Genomic DNA, 24890 nt, shown 5'->3' on the forward strand with positions numbered 1-24890 from the left:
GGTTTGAGGGTCGACACAACATTGTGGGCCGAAGGACCTGTACTGTGCTGTACTATTCTATGTTCTATGATCTATATCCAATGACTTGGTGTTCTGAGCTGTCTGTGGCAATAAATTCCACAGATTCACCACCCTCTGGTTGAAGGAATTCCTCCCCATCTTTTTTCTAAAAGGATATCTCTCTATTCTGAGGCTGATGCTCCCTCATCCGATACACCCCTGCTATTGAAAACATCCTCCTCACATTCACTCTATTTGGCCTTTCAATATTTGATAGGTTTCAATGAGATCCCCCTCATTCTTCTAAACTCCAGCGAGTACAAGCCCAGACTCAAACACTCCTCGTGCATCAGGCCTTTCATTGCCAGAATCATTCTCGTGAACCTCCTCAGGAGTATCACCAATGTGTGCGTTGCTCTAGATTTTCAGCATCTGCAATCTCTCTTCTGTTTACAGGGTTAAGTAAAATTGTCAATAATGGGTCACCCTGTTTTACATTGGAGCTGATGGAAATTGTTGGCTTCTGGTGTAGAGTTTGAATGCCAGAGTAGAACATAAACCATTGAACAATACAACACAGGAACAGGCCTTTTGGCCCACAATATCTGTGCTGACCATAATGCCAAGGTAACTAATTCTATTTGCATGCACATGGTCTATATCTCTCCAGTTGTGAGTTTTCGACTTGTTTATGAACTGCCAACCAGAATCAAGCTGACAAAGACAAAAGCCAAATTTGTTCTTTTGTTTTTCTGTTCCTGACGTAATGGTTAAGGAAAGACATCCTTGCCATAGAGGGAGTACAAAGAAGGTTCACCAGATTGATTCCTGGGATGGCAGGACTTTCATATGAAGAAAGACTGGATGAACGGGGCTTGTATTCGTTGGAATTTGGAAGGTTTAGAGGGGGGATCTGATTGAAACGTATAAAATCCTAAAGGGATTGGACAGGCTAGATGCAGGAAGATTGTTCCCAATGTTGGGGAAGTCCAGAACGAGGGGCCACAGTTTGAGGATAGAGGGGAAGCCTTTTAGGACCGAGATTAGGAAAAACTTCTTCACACAGAGAGTGGTGAATCAGTGGAATTCTCTGCCACAGGAAACAGTTGAGGCCAGTTCATTGGCTATATTTAAGAGGGAGTTAGATATGGCCCTTGTGGCTAAAGGGATCAGGGGGTTTGGAGGGAAGGCTGGGGTGGGGTTCTGAGTTGGATGATCAGCCATGATCATAATAAATGGCGGTGCAGGCTCGAAGGGCCGAATGGCCTACTCCTGCACCTATTTTCTATGTTTCTATGTTTCTATTAATATGCTCATTACAACCTAACACAGAGAGCAGTAGAGCACCGAGGAGTATGGTTGAACAAAAGAATCTGGGAACACAGGTCCATAATTTATTGAAAGTCGCTTCAGTGGTAGATAAGGGCATAAAGCTTTTGGCACATTGGCCTTCATAAATCAAAGTATTGTGTACAGGAGATGGGATGTTAAGTTGAAATTGTATAAGACAGTAGTTTCAAAGGTACATTTAATGTCGAAGAAATGTATACAATATGCATCCTGAAATGCTTTTTCTTCACAACCATCCACAAAAACAGAGAAGTGCCCCCAAAGAATGAATGACAGTTAAATGTTAGAACCCGAAATTCCTCCCCTAGCTCCCCTCCCTCCCGCACGTAAGCGGCAGCAAGCAACGATCCCCCCTCCCCCAACCAGCAAAAAAAAGCATCGGTACCCACCACTTAAGTGCGCAGAAAAGCAACAGCAAAGACACAGACTTGCAGTACCCCAAAGACTACTTGTTAACCCGGTATTTGACATACCATAGGCTCTCTCTCTCCCTAATAAGGGAGAAAGAGGTGCCTCCACTTCACAGCGAGAGGGGAGGCATAACAAACAACTCGCTGGATTACGGTTAAAAGTCCATTGTATTGTTTTTCCTGAGCTCTGTGCCCAAAGATCTCAGGTCTCTGGGCACACAGCCATCGATCTTCTGACTTCCATGACACACTGATCTCCTGCTGGGACACCGACCTTCTATCTGCCTGTCTCCAGAGCCATGAGATCTCGGCCCTCCAAAGGTGAGCTGAGCTGTTAGGCCGCGCCCTTGCCAAGTTGAATAACGTCCAGTTGTGAAACCCCGAGAGCGGGTCCCATTCCCGCAAAGAACTGAAATCAGCATATAGCTCCAGGTCAGGGTCTTCAAAAGAACCCTGAAAGGGAAAAATAGAGATAATAAAGATGGAAATAGAGCTGTTTCCGAAAATGCAAGCAAAGGAGTTGCTGTTAGGCGCCATTGTCTCCTTCTCAGCTCCTCCCCATTGGTGAGGCTTAATTTGGAGTATTGTGTGCAGTTTTGGTCACCTACCTGCAGGACAGATGTCAATAGGTTGAAAGAGTACAGAGAAAACTTACAATGATGTTGATGGTCCTGAGTTATAAGGGAAGATTGAATAGGTTAGGAATTTATTCCTTGGAATGAACAGGACTGTGGGAAAATTTATTAGAGGTATACAAAATTATGAGGGTTATAGACAGGGTAAATGCAAGCAGGGCTTTTCCACTGAGGTTGGGTGGGACTGCAACTAGAAGTCATGGGTTAAGGGGGAATGGTGAAAAGTTTAAGGGGAACATGAGGGGAAACTTCTTCACTCAGAGGGGTGTGAGAGTGTGGAATGAGCTGCCATGAGATTTCAACATTTAAGAGAACTTTGGATCGGAAAGTCTATAGAAGGGGGTATGGAGGACGATGGTCCAAGTGCAGGTTGATGGGAGTAGGCAGTTTAAGTGGTTCAGCATAGACTTGATGGGTTGAAGGGCCTGTTTCTGTGCTGTACTTGTCTATAACTTTATGACCTTCATTGGAGCTGCAAAATGTATTCTGACATGGTTTTAACATTGGATAATCTTTTATCTAAATTTTAGTGAAGGTCCATGATAACATTGATTGCATTCTACCTTCAATTATCAATATATATACAAAACAAAACAACTAATTTCATGACACGTTAGTGCTAATAAACCTAATTCTGATTCTGGTACATTAATCTACAGTTGAATGTTGACAGCATCCCTAATGTGTCTTACACAGGAAAAAATTAACCAAAATAGTTTATTAATGTTCTCAATCCTTCCAATTTTAATTTATCTGGGCCAGCTACTGCATCTTTCTGAAAAATGTCATCCACTTCACTAAGTTGCCCGACTTGTTTAAGTTATTCTCCATTAATAGAAACATGGAAACATTGGCTATATTTGCCACCATTATCAGCCTTGTTGTAGCTGAAAAGATTCCTCAAGCTTGGAGATCAATAATGGGCAGGCTGTACTGACAGATACACTCATCACCTCTCTACTTTGTGCTTTTCTATTGTCATTGTGCACATTATGTCAACGTGAAATGGCCTCAAACACAAGAAATTCTGCACCCTTGCTGAGCTCAGCAATTTCATCAACTTCCACCCTGCCCTTAAATTCACCCTGACATCTCCCCTCCCTTTCTTGATCTTTCTTTCTCCATTTCTGGAGACAAACTGCCCACTGACAGCTTTTATAAACCTACCAATTCCCAAGGCTATCTTGACTACAACTCTTCCCAACTCCTGTAAAAATGCCTTTTCTCAATTTCTTTGTTTCCGCCACGTCTTTTCCCAGGATGAGGCTTTCCTTTCCAGGACATCAGAGATGTCCTCCTTCTTCAAAGTATGGGGTTTCCCTTCCTCTAGCATTGATACTGCCCTCACCCACATCTCCTCCATTCCCCAGAGATCTGTGCTTTCCCCATTTTCCTGCCACCTAAACAGTGTTAAGAGTTCTTCTTGTCCTTACCTACCACCCCATGAGCCTTTGTGCCCAACACATCAATCTCTGCAACTTCCACCATCTCCAAAGTGATCCTATCACCAAACCTACCTTTACCTCCTCCTCCCCCCACTCTTTGCTTTCCGCAAGGATCACTCCCTCTGCGATTCTCTTGTCCATTTGGCCCTCCTCATTAATCTCCCTCCTGGAATTTATTCCTGCAAGCAGTTAAAGTGCTGCACCTGCCCATACATCTCCTTTCAGGACTGCAAACAGTTCTTCCAGGTGAGACAACACTTCACCTGCAAATCTATTGTGTCTGGTGCTCCTGATGCAGCTTCCTCTGTATTGGTGAGACCTGTCATAAATTGGGGGACCACTTCGACGAGCACCTCCACTCCATCCTCCAAAAGTGGAATTTCCCAATGGCCCCAAATTTTAATTCCGATTCCCATTCCCATTCTGACATGTCAGTACACGGTCTCCTCTTGTGCCGTAATGAGGCCACCCTCAGGGTGGAAGAGGAACACTTTGTATTCTGATTGGGTAGTCTCCAACCCCTTCCCTCTTCTTCTATTCCCAACTCTGGCCTCTTCTCACCCGCCTATCACCTCCCGCTGGTGCCCCTCCTCCTTTCCTTTCTCCTGTGATCCACTCTCCTCTCCTTTCAGATTCCTTCCTCTCCAGACCTTTAACATTCTCACCCACCTGGCTTCATCTATTGCCTTCCAGCTGGTCTTCTTCCCCTACCCCACCTTTCTATTCTTGTGTTTTTCTCTCCTTCTTTCCAGTCCTGAAGAAGGATCTAAGCCTGAAACGTCAGCTGTTTATTCATTTCCACAGATGCTGCTGGACCTGCTGAATTGCCCTGGCATTTTGTTATAAAATGGTCCTTCTTTCTAATATTCATTCTCATTATGCCTCCTTTGCTGTCTTGTCTTTTCTAGCTGGTAGTGTGTGTGAGTTTGGAAGGAATTGTCTAAAGAGTTGCTGCAGGTCATCCTGTAGGCTGTACAAAGTGCAGACATCCCACCTCTCCCGGAAGTTTCGGGAGTCTCCCGCATATTAATAGTGGCTCCCTGATGCCTGCAAATTATATACAATATCCCGGAAATCAATTTTTTTGAGAGAGAGCAAGAGAGAGCGAGAAAGAGAGAGAGAGAGAGTGGGTGAGAGAGCGAGCGCCATGGCAGAGTGTTCCAAAAAAGGAAAATATAAAATGTACATCACCCCAGACTACCCTAAAGTGTACCCCTGCCTAATAGAGGTCAAAAATAATGACAGTGTTGCTCGCTGCACTATTTGCAACAGTGACTTTTCTGTTGCCCATGGTGGGTTAAGACTGTAAAAGACATGTTGAGGTGAGTTTAACAGGTGTCATTCGTTCATTAGCATAGCTAACGTTATTTAAACTAGCTGGCTCGCTGCTAAGGAGCTACTCTATTGCAGACATCCCACCTCTCCCGGAGGTTCCGGGAGTCTCCTGCAGATTGATAGTGCTACCTCCCTGAAACGTGTTTTTGCAGGGCAAGATGTCTGAGACTGCTGTGCGTCGGTGGTGGAATAATGTTGTGAATGAGGCACTTTTCAAGCAGGCTGCTGTGTCAAAGTCAGAAGCAGGTTTATTATCACTGACATGTAGTGGAAGGTTTAATGTATGAGGAGTTTTTGATGGCGCTGGGGCTGTACTCACTGGAATTTAGAAGTATGAAGGTGGGATCTTATTGAATCTTATTAAATATTGAAAGGCCTAAATAGAGTGGAGATGGAGAGTAAGTTTCCTACAGTTGGGGAGTCTGAAACCAGAGGGCACAGCCTCAGAATAGAAAGACAGCCCTTCAGAACAGAGATATGGAGGAAGTTCTTTAACCAGATATTGGTGAACCTATGGAAATCATGCCACAGATGACTGTGACCACCAAGTCATTGGGTTTATTTAAAGCAGAGGTTGATAGGTTCTTGATTAGTAAGGGTGTCAAAGGTTATGAGAAGAAGGCAGGAGAATGGGATTTAGAGCGGTGGTAAATCAGCTGTGATGGAATGATGAAGCAGGCTTGATGGGCCAAATGGCCTTTTTCTACTCCTGCGTCTTATGGTCTTTGTGGAAATAGCAGTTTCCATTTTTAAGGTTCAGGAATTGGACAGTAATGAAACTCTGTGACGGAGAGTTTCTTTAATAATGAGACACAGGCGAGGTCTGAGCTTGCACCTTCCACAAGGTGTACAAAAATGAGTTTGGGTATTTGTGCTCAATCTGAACAAGAGTACTGAATAAAATTACCACAACATTATAATTCAGAATTGACATTTCCTGTTCCCACACAAATTCCTGTTGACTTAATTACTTATCCATTATTCAGATCTGGAAGTTCTGATTGAGTGTTCCTGCAATGTTTAATGAAAGCAGCCTTCTGTTTGATGCCTGCTGCAAGGTACTTCCATTATTGTCTGCTAAGAAGCTCAAAGATTTCATCCTTCTTTAATAACACTGACTCTAACTTAGTTCAAAATTCAAAGTAAATTTATTATCGAAGTGCGCATATACCACCATATACAATCTTGAGATTCATTTCCTTGTGGTCATTCACAATACAGCAAAGAAATACAATAGAATCAACGAAAAACTACACACAAAGACTGAGAGACAACCAAGGTGCAAAAAAGCAATTTATGTAATTACAAGATTAAAACAAATAATAAACAAATAAATAAATAGTACTGAACTGGGTTATGTGGGACCTAGGGTTGCTCTACCTCCTTCCTGATGGCAGCAGTGAGAAGAGAACATGACTTGGATCATGAGAGTCCTTGATGATGGATCTTGTGGTAGCGCTCCTTGTAGATGTGCTTAATGGTGGGGAGGGCTTTTCCTGTGATGGACTGGGCTGTATCCAACACTTTTTGGAGGCTTTTTCATTCTTGGGCATCGGTGTTTCCGTACCAGGCTGTGATGCTCTCCACTGTACATCTATAGAAGTTTGTCAAAGTTTTAGATGACCTGCCAAATCTGCACAAACTTCTAGGAAAGCAAAGGCACTGTTGTGCCTTCTTTGTAATAGCATCCAGGTGCTGGTCCCAGGATAGATCCTGCGAAATGATAAATTTAAAATTACTGATCCTCTCTACCTCTGATCTCCTTGCTCATTGACCTCTGGTTTCTTCCTCTTGAAGTCAATAATCAGTTCTTTGGTTTTGCTGACATTGAGTGAGAGGTTGTTGTTGTGGCACCACTCGGCCAGATTTCCAATCTCCTTCCTATATGCTGATTTCTCACCACCTTTGACTTGACCAACAAGAGTGGTGTGATTAGTAAAGTTAAGTATGATATTGTTGCTGGGCTTGGCCTCACAGTCCTAGAGCAGAGGATGAAGCACACATTTAGTTATTGCATGGGCTTAATTTTGTTTTTGTTAAGTTAATGCAACTGAATTTTGTAAACTGAATACAATACACAGCTACAACTGCAGTGCACTTGTAGCTCAGCGGCAGAGGACTGATTTCTAGTGGGATTAATCTTTGGTTCAAGTTCAAGTTTAATTGTCATTCAACCATTCATGAATACAGTTAAATGAAAGAATGTTACTCTGAGGCCACACTGCAAAACACAGTACCAATAGTCACACACAGCACAAGACACATATAGCACATATAATCCATTCAGCACATATATCAGTAAAATATAGTCACACAAAAAAGAATATATAGTCAGTCCTCCTTATCCGCGGGGGATTGGTTCCAGGACTCCCTGTGGATACCAAAAAACTGTGGATGCTCAAGTCCATTATATTTGCATGTAACCTGCACACATCCTCCCGTATACTTTAAATCATCTCTAGATTACTTATAATACCTAATACAATGTAAATGCTATGTAAATAGTTGTTACACTGTATTGTTTAGGGAATAATGACAAGAAAAAATGCTCAAACAATTGAGTGCTGGAGAGAGAACTTCCAGGTTTTCCTGATCCACGGTTGGTTGAATCCGCGCATGCGGAACTTGCAGATAAGGAGTTCATGAATGTTGCAGCAGAGTACGGATGAGCACCAACAGCCAACCAGTAAAGGCTCCCTGTATTCCCACTCTTTGCCTCCTGCCGATCAGCCACAGCTTTATCCATGCTAGAACCCTCCTGTAATACCATGGTCTCGTAGCCTGTTAAGCAGCCTCACGTGGCACCTTGTCAAAGGCCTTCTGAAATCCAAGTATACAACATCATCTGATTTTCCTTTATCTATTCTGCTTGTTATTCCTTAAAAGAGTTCCCACAGATTTGTCGGGGCAAGATTTTCCCTTGAGGAAATTGACTATGACCCATTTTATCATGTTCCTCCAAGTATCCTGAGACCTCATCCTTAATAATCAACTCCAACATCTTCCCAACTACTGAGGACAGACTAATTGGTCTATAGTTTCCCTTCTTCTGCCTCTCTCCTTTCTTGAACAGTGGAGTGCCATTTGCAATTTTCCCATCTTCTGGAACCATTCTAGAATCTAGTGATTCATAGTGATTCACCTGGTCCAGGTGACTTATCTACTTTTAGATCTTTCAGTTTCCCAAGAACCTTCTCTTTAGTTATGGTAACTTCACACACGTCTTGACCCCAGCACCTGGAACTTCCATGATACTGTTAGTGCCTTCTGCAATGAAGACTGATACAAAATACTTATTCAGTTCTTCCTGCATTTCGTTGTCCCCCATCGTTTTCCAGTGGTCCGATATCCACTCTTGCCTCCCTCTTACACTTTATGTAACTGAAGAAACTTTTGGTATCCTCTTTAATATTATTGACTAGCTTACTTTCGTTTTCCATCTTTACCTTCTTTATGGTCTTTTTAGTTGCCTTCTGTTGGTATTTGAAAGCTTCCCAATCCTTTAACTTCCCACTAATTTTTGTTCTATTATATGCCCTCTCTTGTACGTTTGAACACTATGCAAGACAAGCTTTTCATTGTATCTCAGTACATGTGATAATAGTAAATCAAAACCAAGATCTAAACCTGTAGGAGGAAACAAGAGCATGTTGTGAGAACCTATGTGGCCACAGGGAGAACATTCAAGCTTCACATGGACAGAGCTGAAGATCAGGACTGAACTGAGTTTTGCTGTGAGGCTGTGACTCTATTGGCTGCATTACTGTTCCACTCTGACACAAGAATCCCACACTTTCCTCTCTTCCACTCCTTGCCACAAGGTAAGCCCACTGTCATACTCACATTCTGATAGTCAATTTGCTAATGAGAAATGACACCAGGGAAAGCTGCTTCTCTCTACCTCAGAAATCTCCCGCAGTCGTCTCATGGAGAGTGACTCATTCCCTTGTCCTGACTGCAGTATCATTGTGGCTGTGAGGTACTAATTTTAAAATAATATCCCACTTCAACAACAGAAGTAGCAGTGTTACCCTGATCTGTACTGTTTCCATGGCTAATAATTGTTAAGTTTATTTTTCTTCTTTCTCTCCCTCAGCTGTGGTTACAGTTTTAGCACTATAGTGTTATACAATACTGTGTAAAAGTCTTAGGCATTTATATATATATAGTTAGGGTGCCTCAGAACTTCACACAGTTCTGTATATTAATTACAATAGTAAGGTGCCAATTGGACCGGCATGCGAGTTAATCTTTCACGTTATAGGTACAGTACTGTGCAATAGTCTTAGGCATATATATATCGAGCTAGGGTGCCTAAGACCTGCACAGTTCTGTAGTAAATTTATGTATTGCACCGTACTGCTGCTACAAAAAAAAACAAATTTCATGACATATGTGAGTGACGATAAACCTGGTCCTAATATGGGTCTCTATTGTGGACTGAGAGTGGGAAGGGGGCAGGGAGAGGGGAATCATGGTTGGGAAAAGAGGAAGGGAGAGGGGAGGGAGTGGGAAGCACCAGAGAGATATTCTGTAATGATCAATAAACCAATTTTTTGGAATCAAATGATCTTGCCTGGTGTCTCAGGGTTGGGTGTGTCTGTACCCACGTCACTCCCCCACTCCACCCCTGGCACACCTTCTCTGCCACCTGTCCCACAACCTTCCTTCAGCGCTCCACCTTCACCATTCCCAACATCCTATGCCCCCACCAGATTTACCAACTCGCTCTCCACTCCACGTTGATAAGTACAATACTGTGTTAAGGTCTTAGGCACCCGAGCTATATATATGTGCCGGGGAGTTTGCACGGTATTGTATGTCAGAGGTAAGTTCTTTACACAGAGAGTAGGTGCGTGGAACGCTCTGCAAGTGGTGGTTAATCTAGATGCATTAGGATTAAAAGGCCAGCACAACATGATGGGCTGAATGGCCTGGATTGTGCTCTGATGTTTTATGTTCCATTTTGAAGTCATTGCTATTTTTTCCAATATTGCTCCCATTCACATGCTTAATTATTCTAATCTTACCAGCACCTGGTGTCTGTTCACTGTTCTGAGGAACAGATCAAAGATCACTGCAGCGTTGAAAGCACATTTGTTATCAAAGTATGCATACTGTTTACAACCTTGAGATTCGTCTTCTTACAGACAGTCACAAAACAAAGAAACACAATAGAATCCATTAAAAAACCCCACAACAAAGATCGTCAAACACTCAATGTGTGAAATAAAGAAAAAATTGTGCAAATGATAAAACTGTAAACAAGTAATACACAGAAAATGCAGAGCCCTGAAAGTGAGTCCACAGCCACAGAGCTGGTTCAGCGCTGGGGTGAGTGAAGCCCATCTAGGTGTCCGTCGACTGCAGGCCACAGCCACAAAGCCAGTTCAGCGCTGGGGTGAATGAAGCCAGTCCCGGAGTCCCACGACTGCAGGCCACAGCTACAAAGACAGTTCAGCGCTGGGGTGAGTGAAGCCCGTCTAGGTGTCCGTCGACTGCAGGCCACAGCCACAAAGCCAGTTCAGCGCTGGGGTGAATGAAGCCCGTCTAGGTGTCCGACGACTGTAGGCCACAGCTGCAGAGTCAGTTCAGCGATGAAGTGAGTAAACCTCATGGAGGAGTGAGCTGAATACTGCTTCATCCTTTGCCCTTGGCCTTGACGCATTGATCAAATTATGCAAGTAGTAAAAAAAAGTAAACAAAAACACATGCAACACGAACTGCAGAGCTCACAGCTGTGGAGCCTGTTCAGTGCTGAGGTGAATGAAGCCCATGCAGGAGCCCAATGGCTGCAGGGCAACAACTGCTTCTGAACCTGGCAACATGGAACCCAAGACTTCTGCACCTCCTGCCTAACAGTAGTAGCAAGAAGACAGGGAGACGGGCCATATGCAGGCAGATGGTGCTGAACATTTCCTGCTCTCCTCGATTTTAATCTTACTTGACACTTTAGTTGGCGCTGAGTAATGGAGCCAGCCATAGGTTCGTCTTCCGCTATTGGGCTTCGACGCGGAGTCCGCTCCTGGTGATGGCTGCTCTGGCGAAATCTCCATTCTCAAGAGTCTAATTTGCAGAATCCCCCAGAAAGTCGCAAAAGCACAAGGTCATTCAGTTGGTTCAAAGGAACATCCTTGAAAGGGAAATTATAGGCTGCAGACGGCAGCGGTCACAGTTCAGAAGTACAGCATGTCTTCTTTCTCTCTTTCAGTATTGCCAGTGGTTCCACCTTTTCAAAGAGATTGCAAAGCTAAAGCCCTCTGCACTTTGTCAGGTGGATGTAAAAGAGGTTTTGTCACTATTTTGAAAAGGATATTTAACCCTGGCATCCTTTCAATATGAAATTATTGAATACAGGGATGTAATGTTGAAGTTGTATAAGATGTGGGTGAGGCCTAATTTGGAATATTGTTTGCCATCCTCATCATTGACCTGTAGGAAAGATGTCAAGAAGCTTGAAAGAATGAAGAGAAAATTTAGGAGGATGTCATCAGTGTTGGGTAATGCAATGATTGACAGATGACATATTGTTCAGAATTGAAACTGTTCTGCATAATTTACTAACATTGTCACTGAGTGTTGTGTTCACTTTAAGAGACAATGTTTCACTAATGGGGTCAGTGTAAGGGACTGGTTTTGGTTGTGACTTAATGGAAGTAAAAGGCTGTGGCATTTGCTAAGCACATAAAACAACTCTCACATGTTTTATTCATAAAATCCTACACCAGAACTTGAGAACCTGAGTTAGAGCGAAACGTTGAACAGGTTCGGACTTTATTCCCTGGAGCGTAGGAGAATGAGGGGAGATTTGATAGAGGTATACTATGATTATTACGAAAATCAAGAACGGCGTTAGTCAAGGGTGTGTTTTCTCCCTTGATTTCTTTAAGGTGTACAGTGAAACAGTATTACAAAAAATAAGAGACATCTTGGGAATCAAAGTTGGCGGTGAAAACATCAATAATTTCAGATATGCAGATGACACTGTGTTAATTGTAAATACGGAGGAAGAACTACAAAACTTAATTGATATATTTGTTGAAGAAAGTGCATAAATGGGTCTATCAATTGCAAAAAGACAGAATGTATGGTGATATCCAGAAAGAGGGAGAATCCTATCTGCGGGCTGAAAATAAACAGGGAAGACATAAAACAAGTACAGAACTTTTTCTACTTAGGAAGCTGGGTGACATCAGATGGCAGGTGCGACATGGACATCAAAAGAAGAATAGGGATGGCAAAAGACACCTTTACGAGAATGAAGAGTATACTGACCAACACTAAACTAGGCATGACAACCCGCCTCAGATTACTGAAATGTTACGTTTATCCAGTTATGTTATATAGCTTAGGATGTTGGACAATATCTAGTAACATGAGGAAACGAATTGAAGCAGCAGAGATGTGGTTTTTGAGGAGGATGCAAAGAATATCATGGATGAAACAAATATCTAACGCGGATGTCATGAACAGAGCAAACACAAAAAGAGAAATAATGTATGAGATCATGAAAAGGCAATGTGACTTCATTGAACATGTGATTAGGAAAGAGGAATTAGAGTGCATGGTAATTATGGGAAAGACTGAAGGGAAGAAAGCAAGAGGAAGGCAAATGATGATGGAGACAGCAGCCAGAGAACTGGAAATGAATATCGATGATGATGATACTAAATTATGTGGGGTATAGATAAGGTAGATGAAAGCAGGCTTTTTCCACTGAAGTTGCTGGGACTAGTACTGGAGGTCATCGGTTAAGGGTGAAAGGTGAAATGTTTAAGTGGCATCTGAGGGGGATTTTCCTCAGAGGGTGGTGACAGTGTGGAGCAAGCTGCCTGAAGAAGTGGTGGATGTGGGTTTGATTTTGTCACCTAAGAGAAGATTGGTTAGGTACATAGATGGGAGGGGTATGGAGGGCTATGGTCCGGATGCAGGTAATGGGAATAGGAAGATTAGGCTTGTTTCTGTGCTATTGTGATCTGTCACTCTATGACTCTATCTATCCATCAGTAGGCAGCCGTCGATCCCAGGGGACCATGGGTTTGCGCCTCTGGTGGACTGTATCCTCACCAGGGCGCAGGCCTAGGCAGGAAGATTTGAAGAACTGGCTGTTGCCCATGCAGTGGGTCCCCCTCTCCACGTCACTGATGTAGTCCAAGGGAAGGGCAAACGCTGATACAGCTTGGCACCAGTGTCAATGTAGAGGTTGCCAGAGTGCCAGAGTGAAGTTGTAAACAACATCAAACCACATTAGGGACCCCAGCTCCAGATTTCTTCCTTGGGGTTTACTCCCAAAGTCTTTCCCTTGGATGGGTATGGTCACAAGGCAGCGGAGGTTTAAAATCAGAGTTTTCCTTCTCCTTGGCGGACTGCCGTCCAAGGCTGACTAGCCCCACCTGCCCGAAGCAAATGGTTTTGAGCTGCCAATGGTCCACCTTTGTCCCCTCTCTTGTCAGTAGGAACAGTTCTGCCGGGCCTAGTAGCTAAGCCACACGTGAAGGCCAAGAGTTGGACTTGGTCGTCAGAGGATGTTAGAGGGGCACGCCATTTGGAGCACTTTATAAATAGTGGGAGCTTATCCCCACTACCAGCCTGGCTATGACAACCTCAGGAACCATCTGTCCATCAGTTATCTATCCATACTGTTATCACGTTGCTGTTCGTGTAAGTTCACCGAGCAAATTGTTTGCACTGTTCCCAAGAATAAACACACTTCAAATGCCTCATGGAAATGAATTTGTGGAATAGGGTTGAGAGAGAAAATAAATTGGCCATGATCGAATGGTAGAGCAGAGTCAATGGGCCAAATGACCTAATTCTGCTCTATTGACCTAATGTTTCAGGGTTCTTATGGCTGTTGAACTCAATAACCCAACTAATAAAGGCCAACACATCATATGCCTTCTTAGGCACCATATCAACTTGCATGGCAACTTCCAGGGTACATTTTAGATCTGTAAAACAACTGATGACTAAGATCAATATGAACATGACTGGTGACACTGGAATGAATTCTTTGTTAACATTAATAGATTAAAATGGGAAATGGACACCTAAATTTTGCTCTTTGTACGGTGTGTCAAGTTGGCACGCATTAAGTATAATTTCTTCAGAGAAAAATGAAGTGTATAGTCAAGGCTATTAGGAAGCTTGTAATTGGAAGAGAACTTGCTGATAATCTCACACACATATCTTTTAAATAAAGGTATAGTTGAAGATGGTTTTGCTGGAATAGTGGATGCTAATGCTCTAACAGTACAGATCATTCCTGACTGTTAGATCATTAGCATCCACTGTTCCAGCATTATCAGCCATTCCTGGAGTTTCTGAGGTCCACTCACAGATAAATATATTAACTTGACTCTCTATCAAAATTAATTCCTAATTATCCTAAACATAATTACACACCTGGTTTCATTATTGTGCTAGCAACACACACAGAATGCTGGAGGAACTCAGCAGGCCAGGCAGCATCTGTGGTAAGGGTAGTCGACGTTTCGGGCCGAGACCCTGTGGTGGTTCTGATGAAGAGTCTCAGCCCGAAATATCAACTGTATTATTTTGCATAGATGCTGCCTGGCCTGCTGAATTCCTTCACCCACTTTGTGTGTGTTACGTGGATTTTCAGCATCTGCAGATTTTTTCTTCTTTGTGACACATACCTGCTATCTATTCCATCAGACATGGGTGCAGAATTAGGCCGTTCGGCCCACTGAGTCTGCTCTGCCATTCTATCATGGCTCAGGTACAGATTTCACAGTTCCAGAGGATGGAAGATTCCTGAGACAGTCGTTCCACAGGGTTGCTGCTTCGGGGAGACGCCAGGCTGGTTAAACGGTAGGGTCAGAGTTTACATCAGTGGGCTCGGTCATTTTTGTGGAGGGTCAAACTCGGATTTCTCAGAGGGCTCTGGCATGGACACAGAACCCCATCTCCCTGAGAGGTCTCCCCACAGTCGCTCGGACCACTGTACGGTCCTGTATCATCATGGAGTCCGGTGGAGGAGTGCCAGCTTCCTAGAGTTGGGTTACAGAACTGATCTGTCCACTAACCCCATTCTGGATACAACCCGGAGGAGTTTTAACAACCCCAGACTCATTTCAGTGGTGGGACCATCTCCAGGGAGTTGGGGGAGTCTGCAGACATCATCGTTCACCAATTAGTGGAATAAACTAATGGTTGCCATGGTAACGTAGCAGTTAGTGCATCGCTATTTATTGTTTCCTCTTAACTCCATTCTGCTGCCTTCTCCCTGTAACCTTTGACACCGTTACGAATCAAGAACCTATCAACCTTCGCTTTAAATACCCAATGACTTGGTGTCCACAGCCATCTGTAGTGATGGATTCCACAGATGCACCACTCTCTGACTCATGAATTCCGTCAAACTGTTGACGGGATTGCTATCAGCCTAAACTGTGTTACCTCTTTGAATGGTGTATCATTCTGTGCACCAAGCTTCAGCTCATTTGGAAAGTCGATTGCCAGAAATAAAGAAACATAAACTGCATTCCTCTCAACACTGAACAGCTACAACCTATGCATTCACTTTCAAGGACTCTACAACTCATATCTTCAGCTTTCTCTCTTTCTTTCTTTATTTATTTGCTTTAATAAAACATTTGTTCTTTGGTTGTTTGTCAGTCTTTGTAGTTTTCCACAGATTCTATTGTATTTTTTTGTTCTACTTTCTGCAAGAAAATAAATCTCAGGATAGTATATGGTGACATATAGATACTTTGATGATAAATTTACTTCACACTTTGAACACTGACTTTACTCTGAGGTAGTTGTTATGTGACACTCCTTCAGGCAAGTTCAAGAGGCATTCAGGTCTGGTCAGAATGTGGAAGCTTTAGAGAGGGTGCAAAGGAGATTTAGCAGGATGCTGCCTGGAGTTGAGGGCATGTTCCGCAAAGGAAGGTAGATCATGCTATGGAATAGAGGTAAGTTTTTTACACAGAAGGTGGTTATTGCATGGAACGCACTGCCTTGTGAATTGAATTGGTTTGACTTTATTACTTACATCCTTCATATACATGAGGAGTAAAAATCTTTACGTTACGTCTCTGTCTAAATGTGCAATGTGCAATTTATAGTAATTTATAATAGATAGTATGTACAACAGGACAGTCAATATAACAGAAATACAGTTGTGTCAGCATGAATTAAGTAGTCTGATGGCCTGGTGGAAGAAACTGTCCCGGAGCCTGTTGCTCCTGGCTTTTATGCTGTGGTACTATTTCCCGGATGGGTAGCAGCTGGAGCAGTTTGTGGTTGGGGTGACTTGGGTCCCCAGTGATCCTTTGGGCCCTTTTTATACATCTGACTCTGTAAATGTCCTGAATAGTGGGAAGTTCACATCTACAGATGCGCTGGGCTGTCTGCACCACTCTCTGCAGAGTCCTGCAATTGAGGGAAGTACAGTTCCCATATTAGGCAGTGATGCAGCCAGTCAGGATGCTCTCAATTGTGCTCCTATAGAAAGTTCTTAGGATTTGGGGGCACACACCAAACTTCTTCAACCGCCTGACGTAAAAGAGGTGCTGTTGTGCCTTTTTTTACCACACAGCCAGTATGTACAGACCACATGAGATCCTCGCTGATGTTTATGCTGAGGAACTTAAAGCTGTTCACCCTCTCAGCCCCAGATCCATTGATGTCAATAGGGGTTAGCCTGTCTCCGTTCCTCCTGTAGGCCACAACCAGCTCCTTTGTTTTTGCAACATTGAGGGAGAGGTTGCTTACTTGACACCACTATGTCAGGGTGACGACTTCTTCTCTATATGCTGCCTCATTATTACTTGAGATTAGGCCAATCAGCGTAGTGTCGTCAGCAAATTTAATTAGCAAATTGGAGCTGTGCGTGGCGACACAGTCATGATTATACAGAGAGTAAAGGAGGGGGCTTAGTACACAGCTCTGAGGGGCACCGGTGTTGAGGGTCAAAGGAACAGAGGTGAGGGAGCCCACTCTTACCACCTGCCGGTGATCTGACAGGAAGTCCAGGATCCAGCTACATAAGGCAGGGTGAAGGCTGAGGTCTCTGTGCTTCTTGCCGAGCCTGTAGGGAATTATGGTGTTGAACGCTGAACTGTAGTCCAAGAACAGCATTCTCACATAAGCATACACATAAGGTATGTAGAGCTGTGGCTATTGTGTCATCTGTCGATCGCTTGTGTCGGTAGGTGTGGTGGTAGAGGCAGGTACATTAGTGATATTTAAAGGATGCTTAGACATGGATGAAAGAAAAATGGAGGGCTATGATGATCTTAGAAGAAGTTAAAGTTTGGTGCACCATTGTGGGCCAAGTGGGCTGTACTGTATATTTTCTTCGTAAGAGCCCAAACTGTTGAGTTTGACAGGCGAAGCCATAAATAAATAGAAGGGTAAATCACTGAATACTGAAGTAAGAAATAAAACACATGAGGGAGACTGAAAGCAGAAACAACATAAAATGGGGTAATAGGGAACAGGGTAAATTTGACATAACCCTTAAATGATTAGATATATTCTTTAAAACAAAAATCTTTATGTGATATAACATTAATGGAATAGATATCCTGTAAAATAATTCCAAAGCGCTTCACAGGAGAATATTTAAAGAATATTTTATGAAAAGTAAAAGTAAATTTTATGGGAGTGACACAGCACCTATTGTAATCCTTTAAAGTGCCAACTGTAAAATCGATCCCGGTTCGATTCTCGGCTCTGTCTGTAAGGATTTTTATATTATCCCTACGACTGTGTGGATTTCCTCTGGATGCTCTGCTTTCCTGCCACGTTCCATAGACATATGGGTGAGGGTTAATGGACTGAGGGCATGACTTGTGGGCTGCCCAACACATTCCTCGGTGATTTGATTTGATGCAAACTTTGCATTTCACTGTATGTTTCATTGTACATGTGAAAAATAAATTAATCTTTTGAAATTTGAAACCGAGAAATAACAGGATGGATGACCAAGTGGATGTTCAGAAAAGCAGGTTCCAAGCTTTGTCTTATTACAGAAGCTTTAGGGAAAGAATTGGAGAGATTAGAGATTTGGCTATTGAGTAGGGTGGAATAAGAGAGTTTAGATGAATCGCGCTTCAACAATAAATTCCAGAGGTGGCAAAAATGTGGATAATAGTTTCATCAGCTGAGGCAGGAGAAGAGCTGGTTAATTTATAACGGTTAAAATGGGAAGTCTTCATGGAGGTATGGATGTAGCAATGGAATCTCAATGCATTTAACTATTAAGTACTGATTGCAGATTGGAAATGTTTAAAGCAGTTGCTTGGGAGAAATTTGATGGATTAAGGAAAAGATAATTTACTTTAACATTGGATAAGTACGAGAGAACACAAGCGATAAAAAAAAAATTGGATATTGATTTCCTTCCATATAAGCATGTTCATTCTGGGCATCTGTTACAATTGGGATAATTCAAATGAGGCAGACAGCTGAAGTAAGTTTGCAATTTGCCATGAAGCTCTTGGGTGCAACTAATTAAACCAGTTAGCATCATAATACAGTCATGGGACCATTCAAACTAATGGAAATGGCATATCATGAAATTAAAAGCTCTGATGATAAAGCAGCATGAAATATTGCCAGAAATTAAAAATATATGATTTCACATTCAATTATGTCGTACCCATCTTTGCTGGGTATGCTGAGCAACACACAGTTAAGATGGTGGAGGAACCCAGGAAGTCAGGCAGCAGCTATAGAGTAAACGGTTGATGTTCTTGTTAAGTTTTGTAACTCATGAAACTAATTGAAAGAAAAACAAAGGAGCCCTGGAGAATGTGTCTACTTAGTTTTTCCTCTAGTGAGGGGCACACATGTGACGCTGTGATATAATGATGTATGCCATTCATGAACTTTTACATATAACCTGTGATAAATTTTTCAAACAAGCAGATAATGCTTAATCAAATAATATATTTACAATGTTACTCAAATAGTACTGAAATATTAAATACATTACACTCCTTCCTGCCTAGCTGTAAACTCCAACTCAATAAAGAATACTTCTCAACTCAAACAGGTAATGTATTGCTCTCTTGTCAACACCACTACTATATAGACATCCTCAGCATGGTAAATTTTAAATTGTCCCATTCAGGCCTAAAGATTTAATCACTGTAGATGATTTCTTACTCTTGTGAGTTAACACATTTCCTAACAAGAGGGGTCACTCTGCTTGGCAGGTGAGAAGTGTGGTAGTGAAACTGACTCAGGTTCCGGGACCTCTTCCAGAAGGTCGTATGGGTGACTCTGGGACTGCAGGGAGTTCTTCTGGCAGCTCTGGACTCATTTCTTCTTCAACAATTGACTCTGCCCTCCTCAACCGATTGAAGTGTCATCCCAGGTGACATCAGAAACAATCTTCTCTGTGAAGGAGAATGGGCCCGTTCTGTCCCCAATCTTTCAAAGGACCCACTTTTGAACACCTCTGTCATCTCTCGCCAGGGCTGCTTGTCCAGGAGTGAAACATCAAACTTCCTTGTTTGAGGAACCCTCGATTTGTCTCAATCTTTCTCAGATTGGGTTTGAGGAGATCTAAGTGTGAGCACAAGGGATGAACCAGGAACAGCGTAGCTGGTGAGTTGTTGGTTTTTGAAGTGTGCTGCATTGTGATATGCAAGGAAAAAGTTGGCAAGCCTCTGATTCAGTGTTAGTGTAGTATGTTCTGCTGACATTACTCACTTTGCACCCAGTGATCACAATCCAATTAGTTTTAAAGTAAATATACAATAGATAGGTCTGATCCACAGGCTGAGATTCTAAATTGGACAAAGGACTATTTTGATGGTATCAGAAAGGATCCGGCAAGTGTGGATTGAAATAGGCTGTTTTCTGGCAAAAGTGTGGTTGGTAAGTGGGAGGTCTTTAAAAGTAAAATTTTGAGAGTACAAAGCTTGTATGTGCTGTGACGAGAATACACATAAAATTAAGATGTTTGCTGGCCTGGGTTAGCATCAGTGACATCAGCAAGTGGTCTGCCACCTGCCCTCAGGGGAAGGAGAGATAAGGAACAATGGAGCAGCGTCTGGAGATGTGTAATGAAGGAACGGGGGAAAGAGAGCTGTCTGGAGCGGCTCCCCCCTTTGAACCTTGAACTGTTTGAAGTGATCGACAGGCGATGCCCCAGCAGGGGGATAAAAAGGGACAGGTTCGCTAAGGCAGGACACACATGCCACCCGAGGTAACGAGACCCTGGAAGCAGTGCGCCTCTCATGAGTGGGTGAGAAGTATCAGACAACGGCCAGGGTGGAAAGGTACGATCAGCGGGAACCCGGTGTGTGTCCGCCCTTGCCTGGGTGCCGGGTTCACTGCAGAGGATCGACCGCATCTGGAGGAGGGGTCACAGTCGGTGACCTCAGGTGACATCACCAAGGACCCGCCCAAAAGCTGCTTGTGAGCCATCTCGCCGGTCTGTGAGTGAAGCAGTGTCTGAATGATCAGTTGTTCCTGTTCTATCTCTCTCTTCCCCCACGTTGTCCATCGCCATGGCAACGATTACTGCGAACTGAACTACTAAACTGGACTGAACTTTGAGTCACTTTGAAATTTGGTCATTTACCCCTAGACAACGATAGAGCTTGATTGATGCTGTTATCTTAATTCTGTGCACATGTGTGGTTATCATTGCTGAACTGTTGCATTTATTATCCTTTCGATTACTGTGTTGCTTATTTCTTTAATAAAACTTTCTTAGTTCTAGTACTCCAGACTCCAACTGAGTGATCCATTTCTGCTGGTTTGGCAACCCAGTTACGGGGTACGTAACAGTGCCTGTCAGTATGAATTGTAATGATAACAGGTGCAGGGAACCTTGGTTTTCAAGAGATATTGAGATGCTGGTTAAGAAAAAAAGGGTGTATAGCAGGTAGAACAAATGGGGTGCTTATCGAGTATAAGAAATGCAAGAAAGTGGAAGACAAAAAGAAGGCATAAGGTTGCCCTTGCAGACAAGGTGAAGGAGAATCCTAAGAGATTTTACAGATATGCTCAGAGCAAAAGGATTGCAAGGGACAAAATTGGTCCTCTGGAAGATCATGTGTAGAACCAAAACAGATGGGGGAGATCTTAAATGAATTTTTTTTACTTCTGTATTTACTCAGGAAACAGACACAGAGTCTATAGAAGTGACACAAAGTGGCATTGATTTCATGGACTCCCTGCAGTTTATAGAGGAGGTGGTGATTGATGTCCAGAGGCAGTTCCTGCAAAAAATGAGGGAAGTGCAAGACAGATACTGTATATTCCAAATAAGAAGAAATTTTCGAAGGGAAGAAGGGCCCTACTGTGGCTGACAAATGAAGTCAGAGCCAAAGTAAAAGCAAAAGAGAGGGCATACAAGGAAGCCAGAGCTAGTGGGAAGATGGAGGATTGGGGAGCTTTTAAAAACTTGCAGAAGGAAACTAAGAAGGTCATTCAGAAGGAAAAGATGAATTATGAGAGGAAGCTGGCGACTAATATCAAAGAAGATACTAAAAGTTTTGTTAAGTATAGAAAGGGTAAAAGAGAGTCGAGAGTGGATATAGTACCAATAGAAACTGACACTGGAGATATTGTAATGACAGACGCAGAGATGGCAAAGGAACTGAATGCGTATCTTGCATCATTCTTCACAGTGAAAGACATCTGCAGTTTACCAGACATTCAAGAGTGTCAGGGAAGTGAAGTATGTGCAGTGAAAATTAGTCCTGAGAAGATGATCAGGAAGCTTAATGGTCTGAGGGTGGATAAATCTCCTGGACCTGATGGAATGCACCCTCGGGTTCTGAAGGAAGTAGCTGGAGAGATTGCGGAGGCATTAACAATGATCTTTCATGAATCAATAGATTCTGGCATTGTACCAGATGACAGGAAAATTGCAAATGTTACTCCGCTATTTGGGAAGGCTGGGAGGCAGCAGAAACGAAACTATAGACCTGTTAGTCTGACATCAGTGGTTGGGAAGTTGTTGGACTCGATTGTTAGGGATGAGATTACAAAGTACCCGGAGGCACATGACAAGGTAGGCCAAAGCTAGAATGGTTTCCTGAAAGGAAAATCCTGCCTGGCAAACCTACTGCAATTCTTTGAGGAAATCACAAGCAGGGTAGACAAAGGAGATGCAGTAAAAGTGATGTACTTGGATTTTCAGAAGGCCTTTGACAAGCTGCCACACTTGAGGCTGCTGAGCAAGATAAGAGCCCATAGAATTACTGGAAAGTCACTAGCATGGGTGGAGCATTGGCTGGTCGGCAGAAAACAGAGTGGGAAGAAAGGGATCCTATTCTGGCTGGCTGCCGGTTACCAGTGGAGTTCCACAGGGGTCGGTGTTGGGATCGCTGCTTTTTACAATGTATGTCAATGGTTTGGACTAAGGGATTAATGGAATTGTGGCTACATTTGCTGATGGTAAAAAGATAGGTGGAGGAGTGGGTAGTGTTGAGGAAATAGAGAGACTTAGATAGTTTAGGGGAATGGGCAAAGAAGAGGGAAATGAAATGCAATGTTTGAAAGTGCCTGGTCATGCACTTTGGTGTTAGGAATAAATGGGCAGACTATTATTTAGATGGGTAGAGAATGCAAAATTCAGAGATGCAAAGGGACTTGGGAGTCCTTGTGCAGGGTACCCTAAAGGTTAAGCTCTAGGTTGAGTCGGTTGTGAAGAAGGCGACTACAATATTAGCATTCATTTCTAGAGGTATAGAATATAAGAGCAGGGATGCGATGTTGAGGCTCTATAAGGCACTCGTGAGACCACACTTGGAGTACTATGTGCAGTTTGGGCTCCTTATTTTAGAAAGGATATACTGACATTGGTGAGGGTTCAGAAAAGATTCACGAGAATGATTCCAGGAATGAAAGGGTTACCATATGAGGAACGCCTGGCAGCTCTTGGGCTGTATTCTCTGGAGTTCAGGAGAATGAGGGGGGATCTCATAGAAACATTCTGAATGTTAAAAGGCCTGAACAGATTAGATACGGCAAAGTTATTTCCCATGGTAGAGGATTCTAGGACAAGAGGGCACGACTTCAGGATTGAAGGACGTCCTTTTAGAACTGAGATGCGGAGAAATTACTTCAGTCAGAGAGTGGTAAATCTGTGGAATTTGTTGCCACGAGCGTCTGTGGAGGCCGAGTCAATGGGTGTATTTAAGGCAGAGATAGATAGGTTCTTGGTTAGCCAGGGCATCAAAGGGTATTGGGTGAAAGCAGGGGAGTGGGGATGACTGGAAGAATTAGATCAGCTCATGATTGAATGGCAGAGCAGACTCGATGGGCCAAATGGCCTGATTCTGCTCCTATATCTCATGGTCTTATGGCAAATCTGGGTGGATAAATCCCCAGCACCTGACTAGGTATTTCCTTGGACCCTACAGGGGGCAAGTACAGAAATTGCTGTGGTACTGGCAGAGATATTTAAAACATTCTCAGCGACAGGAGAGACACTGGGGGATTGGAGGATAGCCAATGTTATTCCACTGTTTTTTTTTAAAAAGGGCTCTAAACAAAATCCATGAAATTATAGGCTGGTGAGTCTGACATCAGTTGTGAGAAAGTTATTGGAAGGTATTCTAAGGGACTGGATATATATGTATTTGAATGGACTTTGACTGATTAAGAAGAGCCAGCATGGCTTCATGCATGGTAGATCAAGTCTAACCAATCTTATAGAGTTTTTCAAGCAAGTTACCAGGAAAGTAATGAGGGCAAGGCAGTGGATGTTGTCTGCATGGACTTGAGTAAGGCATTTGACAAGTTCCTGCATGGGAAGCTAGTCAAGACGCTTCAGTTACTCAACATTCAGGATGAGGTAATAAATTGGATTAGATATTGGCTTTGTGGTAGAATCCAGAGAGTGGTAGTAAAGCGTTGCCTCTCTGACTGGAGGGCTGTGACTAGTGGTGTGAGTTAATGGCGTGACCACAGTAAGTGATACTTGGTTTAAAGAATTCACACTTGTTGTATTGTGCTCTGAGCCATCATCTTTTATCTTTTTAAAACTATATTGAGATTTTGGAGATGTTTCTTTTCATCCTCACCAGGAACAATGATGTCATCCAGGTAACACTGAGGGCCTGGGCAGCCTTGCAGCACCTCGTCCATAGCCTTCTGCCAGAATGGAGGTGCAGATGCTACCCCCAAAATAAGCCTATTATACCGATAAAGCCCTTTGTGAGCATTTATAGTGAGAAACACTGTAGATTCTTCTTCCATCTCCATCTGTAGGTAGGCCTCAGCTAGGTGAAGTGCTCACTCCAGAAAGTTATCCTCTATACTGGGCAGAAAGTATTGATCTACTTTCAGTACTGGGTTGATGGCGACCTTAAAATCACCACAGATCCCGACAGACCCATCCTCCTTGGCTGCTGGAACAACTGGCATTGCCCATGGGCTCCACTCAACCTTTGAAATAATTCTTTCAGACTCCATGTGATCTAGCTTACTGGCTACTTTGTCACAGATGATACGAGAAAGTGTTCTGCAATCAACATTGTTTTTGTTTCTAAATGTTCCTGCATTGTGTTCAGTTACCGCAAAGCTAATTTCAGCTGGTTTGGTTGGAGCAATTAAACTTCTAACCAATCTGTATGCTTTTCCACCTATTGCAGTCAGTAATACTGGTGCATACTTTTCATTGGCTATTTCATTTGCTTCACAATACTGGCTAATTTGATCAGTATATGTCATCCAGTTACCTCTTGTGCAATCAAATGCATCTATCTTTC

Source organism: Mobula hypostoma, chromosome 11 (genome assembly GCF_963921235.1).
Source record: "Mobula hypostoma chromosome 11, sMobHyp1.1, whole genome shotgun sequence".
NCBI classification, from domain to species: domain Eukaryota; kingdom Metazoa; phylum Chordata; class Chondrichthyes; order Myliobatiformes; family Myliobatidae; genus Mobula; species Mobula hypostoma.